This window comes from Epinephelus fuscoguttatus, linkage group LG11 (assembly GCF_011397635.1).
Source record: "Epinephelus fuscoguttatus linkage group LG11, E.fuscoguttatus.final_Chr_v1".
NCBI lineage: Eukaryota > Metazoa > Chordata > Actinopteri > Perciformes > Serranidae > Epinephelus > Epinephelus fuscoguttatus.
In genome coordinates, this window is record NC_064762.1 from 24,391,844 (window position 1) to 24,406,166 (window position 14,323).

The 14,323-nt window shown below is 41.2% G+C and overlaps 1 protein-coding gene across 2 annotated transcripts in view; it reads right to left on the reverse strand.

Moving 5' to 3' along the window:
• Positions 1 to 13,374, reverse strand: part of rgs6 (regulator of G protein signaling 6) — a 152,774-nt gene extending 139,400 nt beyond the window's left edge. The window contains exon 1 of one of the 2 annotated variants that reach the window (XM_049589545.1): positions 13,202 to 13,374. The gene's annotated coding sequence lies outside the window, so the exon portion shown is untranslated. Of the gene's footprint in view, positions 1 to 13,030; positions 13,118 to 13,201 lie in introns of those variants that run through there. The other variant, XM_049589546.1, reaches the window with a different exon arrangement.
• Positions 13,375 to 14,323: the final 949 nt, after the last annotated feature.

Genomic DNA, 14,323 nt, shown 5'->3' on the forward strand with positions numbered 1-14,323 from the left:
CCCATCTCTCTGCCTTTCTTTCTTGTCTTCTATCAGCAGGCACAGGATGGATGAAATGAAGGCATCATAAATTCTCCTAGTTTCCTCAGCTATCTCTCCTCTGCTATCCCTCCCGCTCCACTGTCACATGAGACTGAAGTTACAGGAGAACAGAAGATATCATGTTTAAGTTTCGCTCTTTTTCACCCCTGAGGCTTCTTTCCTCATCTCAATTATTTATAAGCTGTTAGAGGAGCATTACAGGCTTATTCACCATTAAAGATAGTGATATCACCACTTGTAAACACTTGTTCTACAGAAAAGAACCAGGAATGTATTTCTTTACTTAACTTTTTACAATGAATGATGTTTTCTGAATGTAAGACAAATGCAAAAAGAAAGCATGAATTACTCAAATCAAATGCTCACAATTGCAGAAACAAAACTGTAGATGTATATTTCTGACTAAACATCCATCTCACCCCAGTGTAATATAACTGAATAACCACTGATAGGAGCACCTGGGAATCTGAAAACAGTGTGCATCTTTTTGCTACACTTTCGGGGTTGAACCACATGTTTCTTGAAATGTTGTGCCAAAGGCTTTAACGTATGTTTTTAATTGTTATGTGGGTGTGTCAGAGGTGTTACCAAATCAGTAGCAACGTGTCCATATGTAAATACTGTAAATGTCTATCAAATTTTTCAAATTTTATTAAGAGGCAGTGTACATTAAAGGTCCAGTGTGTGGTATCAAGGGGATAGACTGGCAAAAATGAAATATAATGTAATAAATCTGTTTTCTTTAATGTATTATCACCTGAAAATGAGGGTTTACCTTAGAATGAGCTGTTTATATCTACATAGGGAGCGAGTCCTTGTCTGCAGAGATCGCCATTTTGCACCTCCGTGTTTCAACAGAAGCCCAGATCAGACAAACCAAACACTGTCTTGCTAAGGGCCATTTGCGGTTTTTCGTCTGCCACCATAGCAGCATCTCTGTGACGAGCAGCATCAGAAAAACCAATCCGGTCTCACCGAAGTTGAAATGGGTCCAACAACCACTACCTTTCACTTGGGAGAGCGGTGTTTGTAAGATTATAAAGCCAAAGCCTGTTCTTTTTTCCTAAACCCAACCTCAGTGTTGTATCGACGTAGTTCTTTTATTTTGAAAGGGACTGTATATAAATGGTAAACTTCCTGTGAAAACGGAAGTGTATCTTGAAAGAGACAATGCATGTAACAGTCAGATCTCGACACGGTCAACAACCAACACAGCCAGGGCACCTTGTACGTTGTATGTGAACATGGAAAGTTCATGAACAAACGGTTGGAGTGAGAATGAACTGGTAAACTTAGATTTTTTTCAACATGAACCTGCTTTAATCAGTGTTTTTCACTGTTTAAATCACTGGGTCTGTTTGTTTTGGAAAGGAAGGGACCTCTGCAGATAACTCAGGTACTGGTAGAATCCTCCTGAACAATAAACACTGAAGGATTTCTAACTCGAGGAAGTTTCAGCTGGCTGCAATCTGCAGTCCTCACCACTAGATACCATTAAATCCCCCAGAAATCTTATACACTGGACTTTCAAGTAATGCAACAGGGTGTTTAACGCACCAACGTCTCCATTTAAATAAACAGTTTGCTGTGTTTTGTCAGGGCAGAACGGAGCCCAGTAAAATAATGTACGATGCCCATGATTCACAAACCCACACTGCTGGCATCCCATAACTCAGGCCGGCTCTTTTCTGCTGGTCTGAAGGCTGTCACAATATTGACGCCTGTGGACAGATGAGCCGAGACAAAGTGAGCAGAAGGACAGCAACATCTAAGGAGGAGAGTATACAGAGAGGAAAAGAGAATAACTGGCAGTATGCAGCAGGAAGAGGAGAGTAAAAGGGAAAACACAGGAGACAAAGATGATCTGTTCCTCCTCCTCACTCTGGACTCTGCCTCTCTGCATCCCTCCATATCTCTCTCCTTGTCAGACTGAACTAGCGTCACTGTCCCAGCGTATTACATTCCAGCCATAACTGGGACCAGTTCTCTCTCTATTCAGCCCGTCCTAAATGGAAGACGAAGCTGCCTTTCACTTCCTCATCAAAGCACATTCATCTCCAGCCAGCTGGTTTCCTTACTGGCTGAATAAAACGCAATGAATGTGCAGAGTAAGGTTCTATTGGGAAAAAAAATGTATAAAAATTTAAGTCAATTCCTTATTTGACTAAAATAGAATGAAAATGCTGCCAACTTTAAATGAAAACCAAAGGAAACACAGGTTTTATCCAGTATCAGCTCTGTTATTGTTTACGAACTGCAAACGCTTCTTTAAGTTGCAGGTGCATCAAAAAGTAATTGACTGCATTGTCTCTAAAATCAATTACATGTCCATTTATACAATATATATATATTTTCAACGTATATGCTACAATTGTATTGCTTTTAAAATGATTTGTCAATGCTGTCAACTTCCTTTGGGGCAAATGGAAACAAAAAAAAGAGGGTGATCCACAAAACTACATTATCACGATATTTCAATCCATCCATACATTTTCTAACCGCTTATCCTCTTGAGGGTCGCGGCGGTGCTGGAGCCTATCCCAGCTGACACTGGGCAAGAGACCAGACTATCACAGAGCTGACACATAGAGACAGACAACCATTCACACCTACGGACAATTTAGAGTCACCAATTAACCTGCATGCCTTTTGACTGTGGGAGGAAGCTGGAGTACCTGGAGAAAACCCACGCTGACAAGGGGAGAACATGCAAACTCCGCACAGACGGGCTCTCACACTCGGGATTGAACCAGGAACCCTCTGGCTGTGAGGCGACAGTGCTAACCACCACACCACCGTGCCGCCCAATATTTCAATCATGATACAATATTATTGCGATTTTAAATATGCTGGGTATTGTGATAATGTATATTGCGATTTATTACCTTTTTACAACTGTAAATTATGTCTCCAAAGGAAAACTTTGTGAACATCTGTTTTATCTAATAAGATAAAATTTTCAGTCTGTTCATCTCACTTCAGCCATTTTTTCACCGGCAAAAAGCAATTGATTATATTATCTAGTAGGCTACCTAAAGTTTAATTTGTATTTATAATATTAACTATTCATATGATAAAAAAACCTATACTTAGCACTGTGTGACAATACGATACAGCCACACAAAAATATCATGATACTATGCTGCATCGATTTTTTTCCCCCCTACCTCTCAATTCAAGTTTTCTAAGGGAGATTGAAGGACTGGAGCACACTGATCAATAAACAGCCTCTGACAGTGCAAGCAAATTAAGTTTCAACACCACTGTCTCTTTCTCAGAGTCATTTTTATTTATTCATTTTTACAGTGATGAGGACACAGTGATGTTGAAACAGTGGTGTTAGTCTGTTTGCACTGTTACAAGCTGTACATTGATCAGCGTGCTCCAGTCCTTTTTTCTCCCTTGGAAAGTCTCTTGTCTTTAAGCTGAGACATACCAGATTTGGCTGCATGTTGTTAGATGATGCGCGGCAAACCTTGTTTCAACTAAAGATTCAGGTTTTTCGGCAACCTGCTTTATCTCAGGAAAAACTGATAAGGAAGTGAAGTTAAAGCCATAATCAAAACTTAAAATCCTCCTCCAAGAAGGCTCTGCAAACTCCCTGGACCTTAATCTGGCAAATGTTTGACAAAAGGAATCCCAGAACATTTAACAACATCAAATAGACCACACCTGTGCTTTGTCATGCAAGTGCTCATGGGAAATGCAGTTCACCTTTGTAATTCTGAAGTCCAAATACAGGAAGTTCCAGAAATACCAACATATGAAAAAAGTGTAAATTGATACACAAAGCAACCAGGAGACAAAAAGTAAATACATAAGGTAGACAGTGCAGCACAAATGATATGGAAAGTCATCAAGGAAAGTATAACCTTCACATACTCTTTTTATTTTTAGGTTTGTTTGTTTTGCTTTTGCAATTCACCTGCCGGGGCAACCTGGAGAAAAAAAAACAGCTATTGTGTCTCTCCTTCTGTGTACATTGAGTGAGACCTTTGGTTTGGAAATGGAATGCAATATAATAAGTATTTTTTTATTATTCACCTGAAAGTAAGAATTATTGTGTTTTTGTTACCTATGAATGATCTACACAGGGAGGGGGGCCTTATTTATGGAGACTGCCATGTTGCATCACCATGTTTTTACAGTAGCCCAGGCTGGACAAACCAAACACTGGCTCTATAGGGCCAGTTGCATTTTTGCATTAACCATCATAGTTGGAAGCCCCTCAGCATCAGAAAAATGCAACTTTTTAAATGTGAAACTGCTTTATTCAACATTTTTGGCTGGTTAAATCACCAAAGGAGACCTCTGTGGATAATTCAACTCCTGGTGATCGTTTGGATCTTAACTTATCAGAGATAAAAAGGTGAACACACATTAGCAGTAGGCTAGCTAGACTAATGGTACAACTCTGACATGCCAAACAGCATCGGAGAAAAACTGATTTGTAACATGAAACTGCTTTATTCAGTGCTTTTAACTGTTTTAATCACCAGGTTGGTTTGTTTTGGAGAGGATAAGACCTCTGTGGATAATTCTGCTCCTGGTAAAAATCTCCTAGGCTGACCAAACGTCCTGGTTTGCCTGGACATGTCCACTTTTCACGTCTTGTCTGTGGTGTCCGGGGTTTTTTTTATAAACTGATGATAATGTCTGGTTTTCCGTGTGTTTTTGTGTGTGTGTGTTAGAGTGCGGCACAGGCCGCATATGTCTGTCCGAAGCCCGAACCGAGCCCGACATTATTTAATGACCAAAGCACTGACTTTGTGTCACACAGTTGTTACGGTTACTGGCTATTTAACAGGCCGGGCATGCGCCATGGGTGCTCAGCATAGAGGGAGACCTCCGTGTTTGAGACGGGAGCGGGAGGTCTGACGTTTCCAGCGAGAGGAGAGGGAGAAATAAAACAAAACAAGATAAAACAGGAAAAACCTGTCTCCCTCTTTTATTTTATTTTCAACGTTTAATCAAGGCGGAGGGGGCGGCTGGAGGTCCGAGACTTCCAGCGAGGGGAGAGGCAGAAACAAACAGCCAATGTGTGTGTGTGTGTGTGTGTGTGTGTGTTATGTTCAGGTGTTGTCACGTAAATAACAGTGCCCAAGCAATAAACAGGACAGACAATAGGATTTTATTTATTTTTACACTACATTTTCACTGAAAACCGAGCCCGAATACAATTTATAGCTAAATTTTTGACAAACCCGGCCCGACCCGTCGGGTACCGTCGGGCTCGGATCGCCACAATCTAGTGTGTGTATGTGTCCCCTATTGGGGCCTATCTGAATATCTGTCTTTGTGAGATATTATTTTGTAATATAACTGAATTTTCTATCCATACATATAAATTTTAAATATATTAAAATTATAAGGCATCTTTGAGTAAACTGCGATTATCATTTAAGTAGGCTATGTCGTGGCCGGCCAAGTGTCCTCTTTTTTGGAAATCAAAATATGGTCACCCTAATGAACACTTTAGGAAATTTAATCAGGAGAAGTTTCAGCTGGTTGCAATCTGCAATCCTGACTGCTAGACACCACTAAATCTCCATAATTCTTACACACACCTTTAATGGGCTGCTGGCTGTTGCTTCATATGTGTCATACAGACATTAGAGTGGTATTAATACACTCTTGGCAACAAAACATATAAGATAGCCTGGCTCCAGTGGCGGCTGCTGGTCTTTCAGAACAGGGGAAGCTCACTTTAAGTTTACATCATAAAATTTGTCATGTTGTAGCGAGGCAGTAACTTAACCTCTTGCACTCCACCCCCATTTTGTAGCGAAAACGCCTAAAATGACATACCCAAATTAAAATGACTGTAGCCTCTGAACCGCTCTGACTACATGCATGCATGGGGTCTTGCCAGAAAACAAACTCTCTGAAGTTTCTTGTGAAAGTGTCAGAAACACTCTAGGTGATACAGAGACAGAGTAATGGGCCTCTGAAGTCAGTAAAAAGTTGAAGATTTGATGACACTGTGGGGCTGTAGGCACACTATCAGTGAACATTTGTGTCAAATTTGAAGAAGATTGCTCAAAGTATGACCATTCTACAGTGTTTTTTCCATGAAAAGATCCAGGCGGAGCTCCAAATGACAGAACGCTCACTCCGCTTCAAAACAGAACTATCAGTGATCAAACAACACTCAGCCAGCTTCAAACATTGTACCTTATTGAAATCAGACGTGATTATGATAGCTGATGTTGTTTATGACAGAAGCACCATAAAATATCACCAAATAAAGCCATATGAAACATGAAAGTTGTGATCCTACTTTCTAGGCGGTATATCTCAGCCAAAAATAGTGGTAGGAGTGAGATTTCACCTTTTATAAACCAGCTACATATCCATTGACGGCTCGGCATGAGATCGCGAGTAATCCTTTAAGTTTTCCCCTCGAAAAACGGCATGACATGGCTTGTCACCACTCATTGCGATTTTGGACTTCGTGTATTTAAGCTGCTCTGGTGCGAAAACCATAAGGAATAAAAGAAAAACGATGCCAGATTCAGGAAACCGAGAGCTCCCTGAATCCAGTGATACCAAACATCACATGGTTTGATGACGTAGTGCGCCTGTGAGATCCCATTTAACAGAGGAGGGAGGGAGCGCGGACGCCGGCATCCGAACGGAGTTAAAGAGGAAGCTGTTTTCAATCACACTCATGCCATAGAACCACAGCAAAACACACCTCAGAGATTTTCAGATGGGTTTAAACACCTGAACTGTACTGTAAAAATGGTGAAAATGAGCTATATGGCTTATGGAAATAAGGAACTCTGGACGGCACTCTGTCAGAAGACTCCACTTACAAATATCTGTATGAGGCTGAGCGCGAAATGCAAGGCGCTGTCAATCACAAAGGGGTTCAGCCTTTTAGACAATTCCTCCAATCATCATGCATACACCGAGCATCCTCTCCCGCGTCCTGCCTACCGCTCCATTAGGTCCCTGGGAAGCTGAGCTTCACTGGAAGTGACGATTTTGTCGCATTTATCCAATGACCGTCTCGCTTTGCTGCATGAAAAAAACCTGCTCAGCCCTGTCTCATAGGAATGCTTGGAGGCTCTGCGTCCACCGTGCTGACGGGAGAATGTATAACAGGGAGGTCGCGTTTGAAAACTGGTGATACACAGCTGACGTTTGAACATCATAAACGCAACGTTAAACACACGTTTAATGCTATGTAAATTCTTATTCTAATATAAATTCAATAGTGCATATTTGATCATTTCTTCTATGAAATTTTAGGGGAAGTTCACCCTCCCCTTGTTGTCTGAAAGCAATCGCCCCTGGCTCTCCCCACAGCTCAGAGGGCTGCCTACCAGCACATCTAAAGATCTCAGATTAACATGTTTAATGTCATTTGTTTAATCTGGACACAGTGATGAAAAAAAACAGTTTCTGAGGTTCGAGGAAGTTACAAGTTTGCCAGCTAACACTGAGAGACAAAGGTTTTCAAAAAGACGGAACTATTCCTTTAAACTGCATGCTTTCCCCCCACATGCACATTATTACAGTCATTCGTCATGACACTATGTTATCATTTGAGTTCACAGTTGTTGCACATGACTAAATCAATATTTAACTTATGGATGGCTGCAAACACAATGTGCTCCAGTTTTCAGAACTAACTTCTAATGCTGGCTGGCTGTGAACTCTAAGTAGAGCATTGCTTGTTTCTGTGTGGATGCACATTGTGTGTGTGTGTGTGTGTGTGTGTGTGTGTGTGTATGTCTTTGCTATTGGCACAGGCATTTAGAGCCATGTCAACTGGCTCTCTTTAGATCAATACTCACATCAGCCAGCTGTTTGTGCGTATCAGAGTTTGTGAGAGAACATGCAAACACAGTGTGCACATTTGAGCCTCAGAGGGCCGCTCTGTGTGAAGACAAGAACATGCAGCATGTGTTTGAGAATTCTAATGGGAGAAGAGTAGAATGTATTTTCGAATCAATGACTTTCAGCCTGCTGTCTTCATTATCGCCGTACCATCTGCTTAACAGGTATTCCAACTCAGAATGAATAGAAACGCCTGATATGTTGCCCAGTAATGTTCAAGTTCACAGTCCCATTGCTCCATCCTTCCTGCTCCTGGGATCACATGGAGCCTGGCTGGCCTAGAATCAATACCTCGAAAATTTGACTCCGACTCTCGATTTTGCATATAAATGAAATGTTCAGGTTGAATACACTCGTCTGATCGGCCTAAATCACACAGTGATTTAGTGATTCAGAGAAGGCCTCTCACCCTCTCTGTCTGAGGTGCTGTAATCATCCTAACTGCTTTAAAGAAATTGAGTTGTCAGGTGTGGTCACCTTGACAGAAAAATGCAAACACATCTGATGTATCTAATCTGTCTTTCTAAAAATAGACGAACGTGAGGATGCATAAAGATCCCAGATGTTTACTGATACTGACTGGTGAACAGGCTGACAGGAATAAAGAGGACACATGAGAAAAACATCACCAATCTGGGGTATAATATAGGAGAAAAATTAAATCAAAAACTGTTTTAACTGATTGTCTAGATGAACTCTGATTCTCTTCTCAACAACTGAGGAAATGAGTATTGACTTTATGACAAAATCAAAAGATTCTGTAGGCCTACTTTTTCAGAATGTCTGACTGATGAGAGTATCTACTCTACTTGAGTGAAGTGTAATTTTTAGGTATTTCAATTTCACCACTATATACTCAAGAGGAAAGTCAACAAAAGTTTCTCAAAAACAGTTGACCATAAACTGATTTATGCTAACCTGGTGGCACCAGATGACAAAATTTTAAGTCTTGTGAGTGATTTATCCTGGCCTCACTTGAACAGAGGAAATCTCTGCTAGTTACTAGGCTAATTATACAATGTAAAATGCCATAAGCCTGTGCTAATAACGTTAGCATGTTGTATTTGTTTGGAAACATGTTTAGTATAAGATAGTTGTTTTGTCGGTGAACCTTGTGAGTTGTGACGGAGCCGAATTTTGTATCGTTACCTTTGTTAAATGCTGCTGTTGTCTCTGGCTTCATATGAGTAGAGGAAATCTCTGCTAGCTGCTAGGCTAACTTGTACAATGTAAAATGCCATAGGCTTGTGCTAAAAACATTAGCATGTTGTATATGACGGGAAAATGTCTCCAGCAGAAGACAAGCACTTTGTCTGTGAATGTTCTGAGTTGTAGTGAAGCTGATTTGTGTACTTGTGTTCAAAATTATCACTATTAAGCCATGTTTAATGCGTGTTTTGGGTGTGTTTTGAATCAGCTAAACTTCACAGAAACACCACTGACTAGTGTTTTGGAGGTGTAATTGCAGAGTGACACAGACACACCACCACACAGGTATAAATGCTTATAGTGGCGTAGGCCATCTGCGTAGTCTACGGCGTAGGCTCTGCAAAGAGCTGACACACAAGTATCAATCCACGTTAAGGTAACAAAAATGAAAAGATTCTTATTTTCAGGTGATTATAAACTAATGAGATCACAGTTATGAATAATTTATATCATTTCTGCCAATAGATGTCCCTAAATCCTGCACACTAGACCTTTAAATATGTGTTATAAACACGTGTATAATAAAAAGTAATCTGGTTAGCTCAAAACATGTCTCTAAATGTTCACATTTGCTCTGTCTTTATTCTTTTGTAATGTAAACGAGTAGCTAACACAAACGTTTTAGCTGATGCCTTCATCAGTGTGCAATTCAGTGTTATTCTTCTGCTTTACAAAAGAATAATAAAGATTCAGCAACACTCTTCATTAGAGATTCCTCAGTTTGTCTTCAGTTGGTATGGACACACCAGGTAAACTAGTGAGAAAGCAATGAACCTTCACTACACTGCACAAAGGATTTCTTCCAGAAACAATCCAATTTCATACACAATTTTAGGAAATCAAGTGACGACTGAAAGAAAAACATGACATTTATTCTTAGGAAGATTATTATTATTATAAATGAACCTGATTACACATCTTCCTTCTCATCTCATGCTGTGATGGCAGGATGTAGATGCAGAGCGAGATGTCTCACTGTTAAGTCTCTAGTATCATTTACCCTCTGCAGCGCAACAGTTTTCCTCACCCACCCATCCTCTATGCTCTATGCTCCGGGCAAGACTAGATGAGGCTGTCTGGATGTTTTACACTGGGAGGTGAGTGTAAAATAAAGAACACTGTTAATTAAGCAGGCAGCCATCTTTTATGTCCAGGGTAGCATAATGATAAAGGTTCTGTTGCAAAACTGGAAATAAAACTGTGATGTCCATCCATCCATTATCTGTCAGCTCATCTGGCAGAAAACCATTGACACACACAGGCAATTTAAAGTCACCAATGTTCCTAATCTGCATGACTCAAGGCTGTGGGGGGAAACCAGAGTAAACCCACACTGACATGGGGAGAACATGCAATTTCCACTCAGAAGGGCCCTAACCAGGCAGCCGGTTTGAGCCCACAACCCACTTTCTGTGAGGCAGCAATGCTAACCATTGCACTCCTGTGCTGCCTGACAATATAACATGTGACTCTAAAATGTCTGTGCTATATTAATGTTCATTTTGTGTGATTAATCAAACTATGTTACATGATTTTTGTAGATGTAAAGCCAAATCATTTTAGTGTCACATTTATTCTCATATTTAGACAGTTAAGTCAAAGGTTCCTTATTCGCTGTGAGGGTCCAGTGACAGAGGGTGTTGTATGTTGTAAAGCCCTCTGAGGCAAATTGGGATTTGTGATATTGGGCTATAGAAATAAAACAGGAATTGAGTACAGTACTAATGATGTATGTGGATACCTGAATATTACACCCGCATATGAGCATCTCACTCTAAAACCATGAGCACTGGTTTGCTCTGGACAGCCTCCATTCCTCCATAGTTTCATTCTTACCAACAGGTTTTGGGACCTTGCTGCAGGGATTTGTTCTCATTCAGCCCTCCCTGCTTGCAGTCTGCGTTCCAGTCAGTTTTAAAGGTATGAGATGGGGTTGAGGTAAAGGCTCTGTGCAGGCCAGTCAAGTTCTGAGAAACTGAGAAAACTCTATCTTTATGGATCTTGCTTTGTGCATGTGTGTGTATGTTGCCATGTTGAAAGCATTAAAGAACCTTTCCCAAACAGTTGCTATCCAGACTTTTTTGAAAGGTGGCCAGAATAGATCATGTGAAAACCAACACATTCTCACTCCGACCTCGTCACATATCAACATTTGCTCATGGACTTTTCACATCCAAATAGAACATGAAAGGTACCATGGGTGCGTTGGTTGTTGACGTCCTGGGACACCGTGCCTGTTGCACACATGCATTGTCTTCTTTCAAAATCTCTCTTTCACAATTGTTTTTGAATGTCTTGTCTTTAATAACAAACGCACATGGTTACATTTTGCAGACACATACACACATGGTTTTGGGTTTGGCTGTACAGTCTTACAGGAGGCAGACACCAGCCTTGAAATTATCGCTGCGTATCATGCCAATGTAAAAGGCCGTCTTTTTTCGTCAGTATCTGACACCAGAAGTCACTGACTAAGCACCGGATTTCAACAATTTTGGAGTGAGACTGGGTGATGAAAACAACTGGGGGGCTGCTGCTTCTCACTCATACGGGTTATCACATTCTCACTCCAACCTCATCACATATCGAGGTTTGCTCATGGACTTTCCACGTCAAGATAGAATGTGCAAGGTATAGCCTACTTCTGTTTTTCAAAGGAAATGTCCCGTTTTCATTCAGTCAAATTGACGTTTTTTCCTTCAACATCAAACTCACGTGGTTAGGTTTAGGAAAAAAGAAAGAAAAAATCTGATGGGAAGCAAACACCGGCCTCAGGGCTGAAAGTCGGTGGTTGTTGGACCCATCCACCAGCCCTCCTGCCCACCCTACTCAGACCTCTGCTGCCTTAACTTTTGCTGCTGTCCAACTGCATTTCCCCTGATGGTGGGACCGTTATGCAATAAGGGCAACCAGCCGAGTATCATACCAATGTGGAAGGATGGCTTTTTCTGTCAGTGTCTGATGCCAGAAGTCACTCCTCAAGCCCCGGATTTCAACAACACCAGAGTGAGACTACGTTGGACTAACCAATATTGTGTGGCAGGCCACATACAGTATACTTTTTAAAGACAAGCCACAGGTCATTTAAAATTGGTCCAAGGGCCATAATTGGTCCCTGGGCTGGACTTCGGACACACCTGTCTTTAAAGGAACTAAATGCACTATAGCCCAAACCATGACAAACAAACGCAGACTAAAAGCACACAACTAAGCAGGGGTGTCCCCATACTTTTGACCATAACGTCTGAGTCCAGTCAGACAGAACAGGACATGACAGCCCATACATTAATTACAACATGTTACTATCCAATATAATCAACCCCACAGAATAATCATAACTAATGATCAGCCGCATGAGGCTCAAATAAACAACATGATACAAGTTTGCAGAGTTTAATTTTGATGGATGGTGGTGATGCACATCTACATAAGAACATAAACCAAATATATCTCTGTCTCCAACAGCTGTCTGTGGTCTCTGTATCCTCACAGAACCTCCACTTCCCAAACACACACACGCACACACACAGCCAGCAGCGCTGCAGCCTAATTTAGACACACACACACACACACACACACACACATACACTTGTGGTCGCTTTTCATGGGTCCAGCTGCAGACAGCAACATGCACCTTTTCACCAAACACCTCAAAACGCACAGACATGGTGAACACTGAGATACTGACCAGTACACACCTCAGTGTGTCTCTCAAACACACACTGACACACACAAAAATTCATTTCGGATTTAGTGTCCTTCGAGTGTCACTTAACTAAGCAGCCAAGTGCACGCTCCTTTTAATCACAAACGGGATTAACATCATCACACACCACCGCGCGCGCACACACACACACACACACACACACACGTCCATGTCCGCTGTGTGCAATACTGTACCAACATCCGACCAGGTCTTCACTCCACTTACATTAACATCGCAGCACTGACAGTATGAACATCATGGGACGCGTTAAAGCGCACAGCCCAGCACAAACCAGTCTTCTCTTGCACATATTCTTAAAGCTACTCTTCATTTATTCATTCATCCACCACCTCTCTTTATCTGTAGCTTCTTCACCCCTCCACCCTGCTTCCTTACCTCAGCGCTGGCTGCTCTCTCGCTTGGAGCTCCGAAGCCAAAAAGCGGCTTCACCGACCCACCAGAGCTGCACACTGGAGGAGGGAGGGAGGGATGGAGAGATGGAGAGACAGAGTGAGAGAAGCTGTGGGATCAGAAGCAGCTGCTGCTCTCTCTTCCACTAATATGCAGTTGTTCCTGGTTCGTGTGTGTGTGTGTGTGTGTGTGTGTGTGTGTATTTATTCTTGCATTACTATCATTGTGAGGACAAAACTCCACACACACAGTCATATTATGCGGTCTCACAATGGCCAGATTAACATATCAGGGCAGGGGTCTGCAACCTTTACTATTAAAAGAGCCATTATTGGCCTAAAAAAAAAGAAAAAAAATCAATTTGGAGCTGCAAAATATATTTGAATAAAGGTAAAAGCTTAATAAATCTAAATTAGCACATCAACATTATGAATAGGTCTTAATGGGCACTCATTAATATGATTTAGTACGAGGTGGTTACTCTGCAGTGGGCTATTTATAATTATTATGTACTTTAACTTTGCAGTGTTGGTGGTGAAAGCAAATGGATCTGTCCACACACTATTAAATCCTCTATTTTCCTCCTTTTTGGATTTGCAGGAAGGAATAGGTCGTAGACATATCCTCCTGAGACCCTGTGTCCTCATATGAGGACATCACCGGACCTTGTACTTCATTTTGCATCACTTAGACCTGTTGTCCTCATTTGTGGACATTTTTTGTGCCATCTAGTGGTAGTAAAACCACATTACACTAATCCATGTAAAAACAAGATGGCAGCCATCTCTGCCAAGTCGGTCTGTAGTCGATCTTGACATAAAAATGGAAAAGGTACAAAACCTGATAAGATTTAATAGTTGAAATCAGTTTATTCATGTTTAATAACTAGTTTGATATGGCATTGATATGCAATTTGACTCATTTTAGCAATGGTAAAAAGCTAAGACGCTGTTCATTAGAAAGTAGGCTACTCGTTTGAAGGCATTGGGACATTATTATCGTCATGTTTGAGGATACTGGGACTTTGTTACTGCTGACAGTGTTTAGCTTTTTTTATACTTATCAGGACCCACTGATCCCGAAAAGCTAGGAGAAATCAAAAATGGA